Source organism: Ursus maritimus, unplaced genomic scaffold (assembly GCF_017311325.1).
Source record: "Ursus maritimus isolate PB19 unplaced genomic scaffold, ASM1731132v1 scaffold_9, whole genome shotgun sequence".
In the NCBI taxonomy this organism is placed as follows: Eukaryota; Metazoa; Chordata; class Mammalia; order Carnivora; family Ursidae; genus Ursus; species Ursus maritimus.
In genome coordinates this window covers 79,035,645-79,046,969 of record NW_024427107.1, presented here as the reverse complement: position 1 = coordinate 79,046,969, position 11,325 = coordinate 79,035,645, and the positions used below count along the sequence as shown (strand labels likewise).

General features: G+C 63.2%; 1 long non-coding RNA gene across 1 annotated transcript; it reads right to left on the bottom strand.

Annotated features, from left to right (window-relative positions):
- Positions 1 to 9,038: 9,038 nt before the first annotated feature.
- LOC103670595 lies at positions 9,039 to 10,750 on the bottom strand. Its single transcript, XR_005833710.1, has 3 exons — positions 10,616 to 10,750; positions 9,552 to 10,398; positions 9,039 to 9,454 (listed from the first exon to the last, which is right to left on the bottom strand). It is a non-coding gene; the product is annotated as an uncharacterized LOC103670595 (long non-coding RNA).
- Positions 10,751 to 11,325: the final 575 nt, after the last annotated feature.

Sequence of the window (11,325 nt, the reverse complement as noted above, 5' to 3'; positions counted from 1 at the left end):
GCCGCGAGTCTGGGGGCCAGAGAGGAAGGGGAGAGAGGGGGCGTGGTGGGCCGGGGGCAGCTGGCGGCTGAGGGCTCCCCAACCCTGCAGGAGCAGGCTCCGGTGCGCGGAGGAGCCATCTTCCTGTTCGGAGACGTCATCTACAGCGGCGGCAAGAAGTACCGGCAGGTGCTCAAGAGCTTCGCCTTCCAGGCCCTGGTGCCACTGCTCTTCCATCTGGTGGACTCCTGCCCCAAGGTGGTCATGGTGAGCGCCCTGGCCTCGGCAGCCCCCACCCCTACCCAGGCAGCCCTGCTTGCTGCCCTGTTGCTCATGGCCGCCTCCTCCCCAGCCCCTCCCGAGCCCTTAGGAAGCTGCTTCTTTCTCTCTGCCCATACCCCAGACCATCAGACCCAGGAGCCAGCCCTCTGGACCCTTTGCTGGTGGCCTGATCGGGCTAGGAGGCCCCCAGCCCAGGGTCTGGCACCGGGCGGCTCCTGAGGACCCATGTGGCTGAGTGAAGGGGTGAGCGGAGGGGTGGTCAGGAGACAGGATAAGGCAGCGGTGCGGCCAGGTGGGAGGTGGAGGGTACAGATGGGAGTTCAGAGGACAGCATCGGGGTAAGCCAGAGAGGCTGCCTGGGGGAGGCTGGCCAGTAAAGCCTCAGGAACTGCAGTCTTGGATAAGCTGCCCTGAGGCTGGGGCCTCCTGGTAAAGGAGGCAGCGCATTCTCGGAGCCAGACAGCGGGAACCAACAGGAAGGGGAGGCTGGCCCGGCTGGGCGTAGGTGCTGGAGGAGAGCAGTCTCGGGGGGTCAGGGGAGTGAGCACCTGGAAGGTGGACTTAGGAGGAAGCGAGGGCTTTGGAGTGAAGACCAGGGGGGCCAGTCCCCCCTCAACTCAGCAAAGCAGAGAGAGGCCCGCTTGGGAACAGACCTGTCTCAGCTCAGGCCGCTGCTGGGTTTAGGGTGGGGTAGGGCTGGTCCCCTCTGAGGTCTCTCTCCTGGGTGTGTAGACCGAGTCTTCTCCCTGTGTCCTCATGTGCTCATCCCCCTGTATGTGTGTCCAAATTTCTCCTCCTCGTAAGGACACTAGTCAGATTGCCCCAGGGCCACGCAGGAAGCTCATTACCTTAATCACCTCTGTAGAGACCCCACCCCCGGACAATCACATTCTGAGGTCGAGACTTTCGGAAGGAGTTCTGAGACTAGAGGCTGTGGTGACTGGGTGATGAAGAGTGAGGGGCCAGTGTTCCTTCCCTGGGTGCCTGTCCCCCAGCCCCTGAGAGAATTCCTCAGGGTCAGGAAGGAGGCCGGGGTGGCCAGAGAGACCACTGGCCTCTCGAGTTTTCCTGTGATTAGAGCAGGATGCCCATGGGGCGTGGGAGGTTGAAGACACTATTGTGGGGGCGCCCCTTGTCCCCGTGGGTGCAGCCCCCTCGAGGGTGTGGGCAGGCTCCTGGCCTGGACATGGCTGTGCGCAGGGTCCTTGCTGGGCCCGGGGCCCTCAGTCCCTCTGGGCCAGTGCGGCTGCAGAAGGCCACTCCTCTTGGGGTGAGGCCAGGAGGGCACTGCTGACGGGGAGGGCTAAGACCTCCCCTCCCTGCGTGGCACCCACAGAACACAAAGCTGACTTTCCTGCGCTGTGCCATCCTGCTTAAGTGGGAGTTCCGGAAGGAGCTGTTTGGGAAGTTGGCGTGGGGCCACGGCCTGGGCGCCGAGAACGACATTTTCATCTACATGGTAAGGCTCCAGCGGGGAGGGGACCAGGGGCCGTGCACCCTCGGGGGCCTCTGGGAATTGGCTGAGCCCCAGCACCCTCTAAGGGGCACGTGGATGGGCCGGGCTTGGTGCTGGAAGCCCTTTGGGTGGCATCCGACTCGGTCCCGAGGGTGTATCCTGCAGGCCGGCTCCGTGGGGGCCCCTGCAGCCCCTGGGAGGGAGGCAGTTCCCACGGCCAACACGGATGCCCCCAGCACAAACATGGGGAGGGCCCTGGAGCTCCCAGAACCCAGGACCACCTCCCGACATTCCTGGGTCCACATCCCCCGTGGAGGAGGGATTCGAGGAGGTGGGTGAGCAAGAGACCATAGCTCTGATTTCTAGCAGTCGGTTTATTTCTGAGTCGGCCTGGCCCGGCTGGGACCCTCCCTGCTGCTCGGGGCCTGCGGTCCCAGGCTTTTCTTGGGCTTAGTGGTGAGCAGGTCGCCACACCTGGCCCACGCTGGACCTGATGGAGGTGTGCGGGTCGGGGCCCCGCCCAGGCTGGGAGACGGGAGACGGTGGGCATTTCCTGAGGGGGAGGGAAGGTGCCCAGAGAGAGGGAGGCCGGGCTCCTCAGGGTCCCGAGGGCAGTGCCTCCCGTGGGTGCCGCCTCCCTGGGGGGCTGGGGGGCCGGCAGGGCCTCTGTGCTGAGTTCCCTGCCCGCCGAGCGTGGGGTTGTTGGTTTTGGGCTTCGATGCGTGTGAATGATGAATTCTCTTCGGGCTCCAGGGGCAGGGCCTTGGCCAGTTATCTGTGCGGTAACTATTTTTGCCCAGTTTGTGACTTTTTGACTTCGCTCACCGTGTCTCTGTTCGTGCAGAAGTTTTGAATTTTACGTAGGCAGACGCGTTACTTTGCCGTGGTTCATACTTGAGTCTGGTTGAGAAGCCCCTCTGCGGGCGCCTGGGTGGCTCAGTCGTTTAGCATCTGCCTTCGGCTCAGGGCGTGATCCCAGAGTTCTGGAATCGAGCCCCGCATCGGGCTCCTCCGCTAGGAGCCTGCTTCTTCCTCTCCCACTCCCCTGCTTGTGTTCCCTCTCTCGCTGGCTGTCTCTCTCTCTGTCAAATAAATAAATAAAATCTTTAAAAAAAAAAAAAAAGCCTCTCGGACGGCGCGCTTAAAAGTGAGGAGACCTGCAGCCGGCGGGGGGAGGGGGTTGTCCGGGTTGGTTGTGTCCCCCCATCGAGTGCCGTGCCAAGTTCCCTGCCCAGGGGACGTGGGGTGCTGGTGACCCACTGTGTGCAGCGGCTCCACGTGGCACCAAGCTCTCCCCAGAGGCGCAGGCCGTGTGAGCCCGCGGGCCGGCTGCGTCTTGACGATTTCGGCTGTGATGGGGGCTCAGCATCCGTGTCCGTCCGCATCCCTTCAGGGGAAGGCTGGCAGAAAGTGGGAGGTGGGGCGAGCTCAGAGGGACGTGGGGCAGCCGGGACAGTGCAAGTACATGGCACAGTCGCATGTGTGCGGCCCTAGCAGGAGAGGGCTGCGGCCCCTGGCTGAGAAAAGTGCCCAGGGCGACCCCCGGCCCCTGAGCTGAGGGCCGGGCCTTGTGAGAGCACAAGTGCGCCGCCCAGTGAGTCAGCCGACGCCACCTGACAATGACGACACTCGGGGGCCCAGGTTGGCTCTTACAGAGCACGCAACAAGGACGGGCTGGAGCCGAGAGAAGGCGAGCTGGGCGCCAGGGCCTCCCGCATCGTGTGTACTTGGGCTTCGCAGGCCACCACCCCCGCGAGAGGCTTACTTGCCTTCTGTCCACCTCCGCCCTCCAAGGCCGCCTCTGACCCGCCCTCGGCACCCCTGCTGGCACCGTCCTCCTGCCCCCTCCACAGCTGGCCCGCCTGGCCGTCACTCCTGTGTCTGGCTGTCTTCTCATGAGCTCCCGTTGTCCCCAGACGTAATCGTCACCTGGTGGGCTGGTACCTGTACCGAGTGGCTCACTTCCCTGGAATTCTAGCATCGAGTCTTGTTACGGGTGTTTTCTGACCATGGCCCGCGGTGGGCTTCCCTCTCTTGCATCTTGTCGTTCTGGACTGTGGGTCTTTCTCTGTGTGCGCCCCATTCCAGAGTCCTTCGTGCTGCCTGCCCCAGGGGTCCCAGGTCTGTAGGAGATGGCTTTGATGTCTGGGTTCTGAGTTGTCCCAGGTGCCGGCCATGTCCGTGTTCCCCAGGTCCTCACGTGTCTCTGCGCCGTGTCGCCACTTCTCAGGGACGGTCTCTCCTCCTGTTCCTCACTCAGGCCACGGGAGAGACAGACTCCCTTTCGGTTCCCCTCTGCCCTCCCTCGGGGCCTCCCGGGTCAGACTGCCGCGGTGCGTGTGCGCCGGGTCTGCGGGCTGCTCCCCCTCCCACGGACGCGTGCCCCCCGGGGGCTCCGGCTCGGGTCTGTCCTGCTGCGCGCTCTGCCCCGCGAGCTGCTGAAGAGAGGTGGGGAGTGCGTGGAGCGTTACTATTCCTCGTCGTACGGCCCGTCCGCGTCCCTAAGTCACACTCGTGGATTTCAGAGTCCGTTTCTCTGCGCGTGTGCTCGTGTCGGGTACAGACGTCTTGAGACGCGTGTGAGTCTTCACCACGGGCCTCAGTGTGACCGCGGGGGTCCCGGGGCTGGCTCAGGCACGGGGGGAGCGACGTGGTCCCTGCTGCCTTCCACTCCAGGGCCCGCCCTCCCTGCTCTTCCCCATGGAGACGTCCCCGGGTTTGCAGCTTTTCCCATTTTCACACCTTCCAGGAGCTCTGGAGTTTTGCCCAAGAGGAAGCGGTTGTCATCTCGGGCTGGCAGGGCCCCGGGACGCAGTTGTCTCTGGACGCGTGTGGTCGGGTGGCACGGCCAGGTTTGCTGGAGGCCAGAGCTCCATCCATGGTGACGTGTCATCAGCCACCTGCCGACTTTGAGCCACTTGCTGTCACTTACTTTTCACTTTACAAAACTCTGCGCGTTTCCCAGAACTCTTCCGTGAAGTGTCTGAGGCCACCGTTCCTGTGCTGCTGGGCCGCCGTCCCGATACTTCCACCGATCCCTGGGGGTGGGACTTCTGTCACACTTGAGACACGCGGGTGACGTGTTCCCCAGTCGTGATGCTCACGGCCCTCCACGTGGCGGCTCTCCTCCTGCGTCCCTGCGGGTGCGCTGCTGGGCCCCGTCCCGCTCAGCCTGCGGGGGTCCCTTGGCCACGGGAACTGCTCCACCAGCTGGAACCACATGTCTGTTGTCTCCTGGCTCTGGAAGCCGCGGTCCCTGGGCTCGTGTGACGTCACTGCTGCCCGCGCGGTGCTCCCCCTGCGTGGCTGTGTGGGTGCCTCCCCTCCTCCCGAGGGTACCGCATGACCCCATTTAACGGCCTCGCTTCCAGGGGCCCCATCTCCATGTACAGTCCCATTCTGAGGCCTTGGGGGTTAGGACTCAGCGTATCTTTTTGGGGGACGCCGTTCAGCCCGTCCTGCGGCTCATGACAGCCCTGCTCGTTCCAGGGAGGCATCGTTACCATCGTTAGTGGCGTTGCTTTATTGCCCCAGTTGTCACACCTGGCCCGGCCGGAACTTGAGTCCTTTCTCTCATGAGCCCTGTTCCTGGACCTTTCTTTAGGCATTCTTGTTTCTGGGAGTGTTAGAATGTTCCAGACCCTTCCTAGGGATTTTCCTCTCCAAAACACGGGATCAGCTGCCTCCAGGAGGTCCCGGTGTCTGAATGGAAAGGGGTGCGAGAGCCCAGAGTCTGGCTGAGTAGGCTCGCGGCCTTGGGGGTGGGCCCCCAGAGCGGACACGGAGCAGGAAGCCGGTTGTCTTTTTAACGTCACGAGCAGATGGCCAAATTCCCAGCACGTGGGTTTGTGACCAGAAGGGGAGTCCGGTCGTAGCGGGTCCAGGGGCTGGAGGGATGACTGGTCTGTGGGGCTGCCTTGCATCTGGACCTGGAAGTCCAGTGGCAGTGCTGGTCTGACGCTGCCTGAGGGAAGGCGGCTCTGAGGGGGCCAGAGAGAGAGGGTGGCCAGGCCGGCCAGGGGTGGCCTGGAGTTAGCGTCCCTCGGGGAAGCCTGGCCTGGCATGCACATGGCAGGGGCCCGCGGCTCTCTGTGGGAAGTGTGGGCCACAGGGTGGCCTTGGGTGCTGAGGCGAGGGGAGGGCACGTGGCAGTGTCCCTGGTAGTGCACGTGGCAGGAGAAGCCAGTTCAAGCAGGCTTAGGCGGCAAAGCCAACTGTCTCTAAACCTGGAAAGGCTCAGAGGACGTGGCCACGGAGCAGTTCGCACGAGCAGCCGGGCGGCGCGTCCCCGCCCACCTCATCAGGGTGGGCCCCCCCCCCATCCAGGGCCAGCTCTCCCCCATTCAGAAGAGCAGCCGCACGCCCCGGGGCGTTCACCGCACATGTGCGGGAGAATGCGCGAGGCGGGTGGTGAGGCCGGGCCCCAGTCCTGGTACAAAGGATCCCTGCGGGCCTCCCTGCCTTCTCTTGGCTCTGACTCTGACTGGCCCTGAGCCCATTGCTGACGGTCTGGTGGGAGGGGCACAGCGGGCTTCCTGGAGGACATTGGGACGGTGTTGGGTGTGACCATGCGGAAGGTCCCAGATCCCTTGACGCAGGCTCCCACCCGAGGGGTTGGGTATAGGAGCTGCTGCCCCAGAGCCGGGGCTCTGCCACCCCTCTCCCCCTCTCCCCTGCAGGGGGTCAGCTCCCGGGGCCCACTGGGGGCCTCGGGCAGAGCCAGGTCACGGAGGCCCAGAGCCATGGGGTCCCGTGTCTCCCCCTCCCCAGGTGGAGAGCAATTTTGGCAACTACCACCAGTTCCTCATGCAGGCGTTGATTTACCTGGCCAGCCCCCACAAAAACCTGAAGCACACGGCCATGAAGTTCATCGGTAGGTGCCGGCTCGCGCTCCTGTGCCTTCGGGTCAGCCCCACAAGGGGCAGCGGTGCTGGTCCCGTAGCGTGGACAGTTCGGTCCCATCGGCCAGGCACTGACCTCCTGTCCCTGCCAAGCTGGCCTCCCTCGGGCCACAGAGGCACCCGTACCCACTGCCCTCCCTCCCTGACCCAGGGGGCATCCTGAAGGAGTACTTTACTGACCTCTGCTTTTCCCTGAAGAAGAGTGACCTGAAAGTCCTCAGGAAATGTGAGCCCCGGGGGCCAAGGACATGGGACCTTTTTGTCTCCTGATTCCTAAGAAGGCCCCTCAACCAGCCTGTCCCAAGGGCGGGGCATCATCTTGTCCTTGAGACTACGTCCCAGGACAGGGCTGTGCCCCCCACACCCCACAGGGGCTCCCGGGACAGGGCCGTGCCCCCCCATACCCCACAGGGGCTCCCGGGACAGGGCCGTGCCCCCCCATACCCCACAGGGGCTCCCGGGACAGGGCCGTGCCCCCCCATACCCCACAGGGGCTCCCGGGACAGGGCCGTGCCCCCCCCATACCCCCCACAGGGGCTCCCGGGACAGGGCCGTGCCCCCCCATACCCCACAGGGGCTCCCGGGACAGGGCTGTGCCCCCCACCCCACAGGGGCTCTTCCAGCGCCCACCCCAGGCTGCCCCCCACCCCCCTCCCCACCCTGGGGGGCCGTGCGTCAGACCCTGGGGTCTCTGCTGCAGACGTGGAGGTCCTGAAGCAGGACCCAGACTCCGTGAGCCGTAGATTCTACCAGAGCTTTTTGGAAGACATCAGCGAACTGTCCCACTTTGTGACGCGCTGAGCCCCGGCCGACGCCGTGCTTGTTCCTGGCATATGCTGTGTTATTTTTCTATTAAATGTGACAGAGTTCCCTTTGGCCTCCCTGGGGTCTCCCTGCCTTGGACCCTCCCGCCGCGCCTCCTCTGAGGCTAGGTGGCCTCCACTCCAGACCCAGACGTGCAGGACGCAGGGTCCTTAGCAGCTCTACTTCTGTCCTTCAGCCACATGAGCCAAAGCCTCTCCTGCTGCTGCTGAGCCCAGAGCCTTGGGGGTCGGCCTTGACCCCACCCCCGGCCTCCCAGTGCTTCCCAGATCCAGTGAGCACTACTCCCCAGTGTCTGGAATCTCCCCATGTGCCCCTCCCCGATCTAGGCCCCCCAGCCTCTCCTCCTGCAGCCTTTCCTCCTGCCCCATCCGTGACCCTGAGACACTTGGGATCTGGTCCCCACCTTCCTGTGCTGCCCAGCCCGATGCCTCCTCTTGCTCGCCAGCCCGCCTGCTCAGCCCTCTCTAGCCAGTGCCCAGGTGGGCTTTGCAAAGCCTGCCCTCCTGCTCCAGACCCCAGGGAGAGGCCCTTCAGCTGTGTCCTGTGGCCCCCTTCCTCCCTGGGGCTGTTCTGGGGATGGCATCCGCGGCTGCTCAGAAAGTTCTGGACATGTGGTAGTCGCTTGGTGAACGTGAGTCAGGCCAACGAGTGAAGACGATGCCTGGGATGCGGCTCTCGTCCTCCCGAGGTGCCGCAGGCCTGCTTGTGCAGGTGCACCCTGGCAGCTGTCCGGAGGCCCAGGACCCCCCAAGACTCCATCCAGGAAAGCGAGGGCAGCGGAAGGAGAAGGGCGAGCTGGAGGCCAGCCTGGAGGACGTTGCCAGTGAGTGGTCAGGGGTGGAAGGCACTGCGCTGGAGCCCGCCTCAGCAGGGGTGCTGCGCAAACGCAGCCAGAGCCCGCCTTGTAGCCAGCTGCCAACAGGCGGGGGCCCGAGAGGAACGGCAGGAAGGATGGGCAGGGGGCAGGCTGGGGAGCTGCAGATGCCTGCGGGTCTGGGCCTGCGTCTGCTGGAAATGTGGAGCCCGTGGGGGTGTCGGGCAGGAGAGAAGCCCGCACTGTCCCCACGGCGTTTCCCAGCAGCCGGAGGCTCTTCTTGTAGCAGTGACTGTTGGGTGCTTGGCACAGCCCTGCTCCTGCCATCTGAGCTCTGCGTGGCAGTGGTGCCAAGCGGGCAGGGCAGGAAGGCGGGGCGGGCAGGAAGGCAGGGTGGGGAGCACCAGGGCCTCTGGTGGCTGGAGGAGGGCCTGGGGTGAGGAGTAGTCCGAGCTGTGGGAAGGAGTCCGCGGCACCCCGGCAGCTGGGGTCCGGGGAGGAGAAGGAAGCTGACCCTGTGTGGTTAGATGGAAGAGGGGGTCCAGCAAAGAGTCTCTAGTGTGTGTAGTAGCCAGAGAGAGGAGGCGCGGGGGTGTGGCCTTGCAGGAGGCTGGAACATGGAGCGCCCTCGGAGAGGGGATGAGGACGGTAGGAGGGATGGCATCTTGCTCCAGGGCACTTGGGGGTCGGCTGAGGGGACACAAGCCAGCCAGAGTCTGCAGGGTGCAGCCTAGTGTTCCAAAGAAGCGTCCCGTGAAAACACAAGTAGATCTTGGATAGATGATAGTAAATGTACTTTTTAATGTACTGCTGGTGCTGAAGAACGTAAGGGAAACCTCTAAAGGCTTAAAAACAAAAAGCAAAAAAGCAGAAGTATCCAAAACTGAGCTGACAACCAGAGTGGTGGGTGGAAAGCAACTGAGACCCCAGAGGCTGGGGGGCCGGGTGGGGGCTGGAGTGGGGGGCTGGGGTCACGCCCCCCAAGCTATGGAGGAGGGAGCGCTGGACCAGATGCTCTTGGCCTGGGCTCTGGAAGGGGCTGCAGTGGCAGGAGGGAGTTTGCACCTTACGCCCTCAGCATTCAGACGGGGGGCGTGAAACCGTATTTGAGCTCCTGAGAAAAGTTTGCAGATGTGAGGAAAGAAGCCCCCGAGAGAGAGCAAGCTCCGCCGTTCAGGCTCCTGGGATCTTCAGAGACTGGAATTAACGAGTACGGTTTGCGCCAAATACTCACATGTGAAATATTTGAAGAGACAAAAAGACAACCAAAAAATGACCAAAGGTAAAGACTTACCAGAAATGGCCAAACTGATCTGCAGAAGAATCAGATGGAGTTCCAGGAACGTACAGAGGCTACATCTGAATCCCTGTGGCCTTGTGGGCGACACTCCTCTCAGACACGGGCGGGGAAAGAACCGAGGGGAGAGCTGCATCGGGAATTCCTAGGACGCGCCACGTGTCGGCGCGATGGGAGGCACACGCCTTTCCCGGAGACGCGCAGGACAGAACAGGGAAGAAGGCTGTGCTGCCGGAGGGAGGGAGGCGCAGGACCCCTGGGCTGACCGCGATCCAGCGGCCCACGGACGACTGCAGAGGGCGAGGCCCTGTTAACTGTCCCCGGAGCAAAATGCGGCACGGCCGACGGGCAGGTGAGGGCGTGGGATTGGCACACGCTCGGACACACACGCACTGAGGGCGTAGCTCTGGGGCGGCCCCTGGCCGTCAGCCTGCAGGAGCTGGGGGAGCCCGGGACGGAGCACAGCAGACGGAGCCCCGGGGACCAAGAGCCGCGACAGCAGTCTGGTCAGCGGGCGGAAGAGACTCCAACACACAGAAACTACTCGAATGAGCCAAACTGGGTGTGGGTGGTCAGGGAGGGATAGGATGAGCTGTAACCATCAGAAACAGAAGCACCAAAAACACAGCCTCGGGACGTAGCACGCAGCCACCCGCGGACTCTTCCCAAATGTTAGGACCTGTCAAGTCATGGCGGTCAGTTTAGGATGCGGTAACAGCAGAAAACACATTAATAAAATAAAGAGCATGTGTTGCCTTGAGAAGAGATCATCCGAGCAGCAGAGACCCCGGGGCAGTTCCATATTCACACCGCGATCAGGCGGCGGAAAGACGGCGGGACGGTCCTAGAGCAAGGGTGGGCTATTTCAGTGATCGCGTTGGAGAGAAGCTAAGCCGGTTCCCTACCAGCCCTTCCCAGAAGCCGGCTCTGGAGCTAAATATGCAGGGACAGGGGTTACTGTTAATAGAGTAAAAAAGGGAACGTCTTTAGGATCCGTGGGCGATGAGGGGCCTCTAGAACCAGCTGCAGAAGACAAAAGCGCGAGGCAGAAATGGACGTACCCGATTCCATCAGCGCGGACCTGCGAACACGGGACGGCGGCCGACGCCGAAGGGAAGGCAGTGCCCGCCCCTGGAGCGGGGCTTGTGTGCGGTGGAGGGCGCCGCGGGCAAAGTGAGGAGACCGCTGAAAGCACAGGGGACTCGCAGTAGCCGCAGCTGTTATCTAGAGCAGACAGACCCGTCAGGACGAGGCAGCGGTCCCACAGGAAGACAGGCCCCAGATAGAAGCAGGAATTCACACAGGAGGGACCCCCAAAGCCAGCAGGCATTTGGAAAGAGGCAGAAATTCATCAATCATTTGGGAAACACACATTAAACAAAATGACACTTGGCTTTATGCCCTTCTGACCTACAAACACTAGCAAGCTGGTGGCTGCCCGGTGGTGGTGAGAATGTGTGCGTCCCAAGCGCGCCACCCAGGTGCGGACCTTGTGGAGAGTGCCAGGACTCTGACGGCACGCGTCCCATGACCTCGCGGTCCCCTCCTGCCTTTACGGAAGAAAGCAGTTCTCTTACAGGTACAGTAGGGGCCCGTGGGAGGATGCACCCCAGAGCCCCGCTCGTGGCGATCACGTGGAAGTGGGCAAAGAAACTACGGCAGCAGAGGCCACGGGGGCCGAGAAACAGGAGGAGGAGCCGGGTCAGACCTGGTTCTGGCTCTGGGCGTCATGGGGTAAGCGTCCTCCGCTTCGCCTCTCCTCCGCTTCACT